The 4,817-nt window shown below is 32.1% G+C and overlaps 1 long non-coding RNA gene across 1 annotated transcript; it reads left to right on the plus strand.

Moving 5' to 3' along the window:
- Positions 1 to 683: 683 nt before the first annotated feature.
- LOC138901321 (uncharacterized) lies at positions 684 to 4,601 on the plus strand. Its single transcript, XR_011412454.1, has 2 exons — positions 684 to 1,280; positions 4,302 to 4,601. It is a non-coding gene; the product is annotated as an uncharacterized lncRNA (long non-coding RNA).
- The last annotated feature ends 216 nt before the right edge of the window (positions 4,602 to 4,817 follow it).

Here is a 4,817-nt window from a genome sequence, read left to right on the forward strand (position 1 = left end):
AATTTTAACTTATAATAAAATTAACTTATAATTTTATATAAAAATACTATATACGAAAACTAATTTATCAAAATTATACATCAAAATTAAGATGTAAAATTAATATTATAAAAATATTACATAAAAAGTATAAGTAATTACAAAATTTATAATATGTTAAATTAAAAGTGTTATATAATAAAAGATTGATGAATAGTAATTGTGTTGATGAATAGTGTTACGCCAAATTTGGTGTAACACTGTTCACACACCAAAATGGTGTTGGGTTGGAATACCTGTGAGCACCTAATTTTTTACCATACTTGTAATTTTTCAATACTTTTTAGTATGTAAATAATTTTAAGTTTAATCTACATATTTTAACCTTAACTTCATTTTTAGTAGGTTTATTTGAGAAAATTTAAAATCACAAAAATTATATATTCTTGATTTTAAAATATTTAGCTAGTATTTTTATTTTATACTCTTAAAAAAAAAATATATATATATATTAATTAAAGCAAGAGTCAATAAGTCATTTCTATGTGGCAAGATTCTTCCTTATCGTTTGTAACAAACTCACATGCTCTCTCTCAAAAAATGCACATGCCCATGCACACTGACATCCCTAAAAAATAGGGAACGCTGAGAATTCCAGACCACCCTCATTTTTCTTATATACTCCCTTACTCATCCTCTAAAACGGAGATCGGATCCCTCACCCTAAAAAAAAACGCTAGCCAGCCGCCCCTCTATTTCTTTTCTCTCCATCACTCAAGCCCATTCTCATCTCACTATCATTTTACGCACACGAATCTATCATCTGTTATTCTCACAAACACACACGAGATGGCTGAAAAAATAGGTCTGAAACTCGAAAATTAAAAAGAGGTCTGAAAACAAAAAGAAAATTAGTGGATTTCAACGGATTTTACATGGGAAATGATTCAAAGGTCTGGAGTTTCTTTTATTTTTGGTTGATTTGAGAGAGTTCTCCATTTGTTCATGGGTTTGCAAATCTAGAGTGAATCTGCATTATCTCCCCACTTTCTGGGTGTTCCAGTTTGATTTCGGATTCAGAAATTGAAGCTGCGTTTTGTTGATTTTTGCTGTTGCTGAGCTCCGATTTACTGATTTCCAGCACTTATGGAGGTTGATTGAATACTGTTGGGTTTGCGGTGCCGATTCGAAGTCCGTTCGTGGTTCGTATCGTGTTTCTGTTGCCGTTTTAAACTCCGGACGTAGATTCGTCTCGCTCGTATAACTGCTGAAATTTCTGTCAATTAAATCTTCTCATTCAGGTTCTTCTTGATTCTCTCTTATCTCATGAATGGTGTGATTAAAGTATGATAAGAGCTGTGGGTTAAAATGGGTTTAAAGGTTAAAAAAATTGGTATAATTGTTGAGAACAAATTTACCGGGATTGAATGGAGTATTGATCTAAGAAGATTTTCTTTTTATCTTTATGTTTGGACATATTCAGACCTTTTGGACTCGTTTGTTGTCGCTGATCTTGGATTCATTTGAGTATTATTCCAGTGTGTACTTCAATTACTTTTGGGTATTTTCTTATCTTTAATGTTCATTTAAGATACGTTGCATTCCATATGCTTGAGAGATAACAAAAATGGATCTTTAAGAAGTCAATTTGAAGTTTGCACAACTACTGACTTGTTTTGGTGTTCGTGGGAATATTGTGTTAATCGGTTTAAATATCACTTCTTATTGTGCACTTGGCATTAGAAACTGACATGATTTATGGGAATGATTTTTCATGAAAGGATATCTTTTTTTTTTTTTTGGGTGTGACCAATGTTAATTGCTAGAACTATTCATTCATGTCGTTTGTTTCTATGTGAGTAGCAATTCTGTGTTGGTCTTATACAGCGTAAAACTCTTATCTATGTCAATTTGCATCTTATGTGTCATAAGTATGTGAGTTTAGTCATGAATGAGATTGGTATTATCAAGGTTAAATATCTGGTATTTAAAAACGGTTTGAGAAGAATAGTATTTCGATATTTGTTCTGTTTGGATTTTAGAACAATAGATGGCATTTAGGAGTCGACGGGGTTACAAATGGATTTTCATATGGCTCTTATCATACCTTTAATCCACCTTTTGTTATTTTGTCTCATGTCGTTATCTTATTAGAGTCTTTTACCTGTTTAGCCGATCATATTTTATGTATTTCTTTCTTGAGTGCCACAAATTTTGTCAATAGATGTGAGTTTGCTCATGAATGACTATTGAGTTGTGGTAGTGGGGAATGACCAAAGCCCATTAGCAATTAATAGTTCTCATATTTTAGGTATCAGGCTCGGTCTAATAAATGATAAGTTAAAGGGATATGGGCATGAAATCTCTCTTTTGCAAAAGTGCTCCATAATCTCAAGCCTTTCACGCATAATCTCAAAGTAGTTTAGGAAATAATTCATAAACATCGTAGCTTGCTTTAGGCGCGATTGATAAATCATCGTGGCCATGGGTACGGTTCTCGTGGCATGGTCACGATATGTAATCCCCAATTCGAGTGTGCATTTCATGTGGCCCGATCATAACTTCAAACAATAACTAAAATAAACATGTCGTAAATCGCGGGTGCATTTCATGTGATGCGGTTTGCAATATGTACCAAAACGACAAGTGTACGACATCGTAACTTGTTCTAGGAATAATTCCGTAAGCATTAAAAGGCGATTAAATTAATTGAAAGCGGTTAGAAGTTAAAAATGCACAATATATTTCAAATATGTAATAAATCAGATAATTAGGCCAATTATTAATAGTTGAGCGACCGTGCTAAAACCACGGAACCTGGAAATACCTAACACCTTCTCCCGAGTTAACAAATTTCTTACTCGGTCTTCTGATTTTCGCAGACTTTAAACGGAGTCAATTTCCTCGATTTGGAATTAAAATAAATCGGTGACTTGGGACACCATAATAATTATTTCAAGTGGCGACTCTGAATTAAATAAATAATCTCATTTCGATTAATGTCACTTTAACTGGAAAAATTTCCCTATCGCCCTCGGAAAAAAAGGTGTGACAGTACCAAAACACCAAATCTTACACCAAAATAGCATTTGACGTAAAAATTGGTGCATGGTTGGAGATGGTCTAAGGACATACGTAAGTAATTTTTATTATAGTGAAATAAAATATTTTAACATTATAAGTATAGTTTAAATTGACAGATTATAACTAAACGCTTACTAATATGTTTGTAGGTTACCAATTCATACTTGTTATAAAAAATCACGTAAGTATATAAAATACTCATTTTGTTAATATGTAGATAATGTATCTTTACGGTTATATTTAAGAACATAAAAATAGGTAGGGTGCTAACATATTACCTTCATATAGTAGGTTAGCAAGACTCATTATATAAGTGTGTGTATATATATATATATATATATATATATATATATATATATATATATATATATATATATATATAAATTACTTTCTTGATTCTAAAATCTATCTTGATAAAGTATATAAAATAAGTGGAAAGAGAAAAATAGTCTAGCCAGCTTATTAGTGAATCTGCATTTATTTATTTATTTTTATTTTAATGATTATTTTAAAAGGCTAAAAAAAGTGGGGGAAAAGGTCCAACAGAAGTTATATTTTTTTCGCTATTGTGACCATTTGGTTATCAAGGTGATAGTGTCGTGGCTTCTTTTTTCACCATTAATATTGTGACTTTAAGTAAAAACAAAGTCACGTGACTTTGATGCAATAAATATATATACAGAGAGAGAGTTATATATATTAGTCAGTCGTTCTTCAAATGAGAACAAAACACCGTTTTTGTAAGTTGTCATTTTAAAAGAAATTAAAGTTCATATTATTTCGTGCTTTATTAACATGTTCAAGAAAATGATGGGTACTCGTACATTTAAAAATCTCTGAAATTTGATAGACAACAGCAATAGGTCCCAAAACGGCACTGATATGATTTGCTTCTGAAATCACTACTATAAACGACGTGCATGCTTTCTCTTTCCAATAAGTTGAAGCAATTGCAGTGGAGGATTCTAATTACGTTGCAGCAGAAGGAAGCACTAAGAGCAGTGGATTCTTGCTTCTCGTTGAGGGCGGCATAATTAAGCAAATGAAAGTTTATTTTCCCTAATAATTTAAAATTTTTAGTAAGTTACTTACACTTTGGTACCAAATCAGAGAAAGGTCATGGCTTCAACTTTGACCATAATTTACTTGTATATACGAAAACTTCATTTTATGTGTTTGACTAAGTTAACGGTAATAAAGCCTTTCATGATTGTGACGTGTCGACATGATTCTAAAAGGTCAATGTCAGATGTGAAAGATAAAGCGACGCCGAGGTCGAAATAGCTTGGCAGAAGACGAGAACGATGACGAGCATCCATCCTTAGTATGAAGTGAAGACAAGTCTTAGGATTTAGATTCCCTAGAGAATTTTCTAATGGATATTTCCTTCCGATGTACTATCTAAGGTTTTGTGGGTCACGTGCTCTTATAAATAGGAAGAGATGGAGGTTAGAAAGGGGATTGGACCTATTGTAAAGAAATTCATCAACATTCTCTGTGTACAAGATTCTCATTAATAGAAACAAAGCTTGACTTTACACTCTCCTTCTTTTGTCCCTCTCTCCCGATCGAAGAAGGATTGGAATATAAGATTGCTTTTCATCATCCATCATTGTCAAAAAGACATCCGAAAATCTCATCTTTATCGGGTTATCTGCATCTCATTTACTTTGAAAGTCATTTATTGTTATTTATTATTCTCTTTTACATTTTCGAGTCTTTATTGCTCCATTATTATCTCAAGTTATCTTATT

Source organism: Nicotiana tomentosiformis, chromosome 1 (assembly GCF_000390325.3).
Source record: "Nicotiana tomentosiformis chromosome 1, ASM39032v3, whole genome shotgun sequence".
In the NCBI taxonomy this organism is placed as follows: Eukaryota; Viridiplantae; Streptophyta; class Magnoliopsida; order Solanales; family Solanaceae; genus Nicotiana; species Nicotiana tomentosiformis.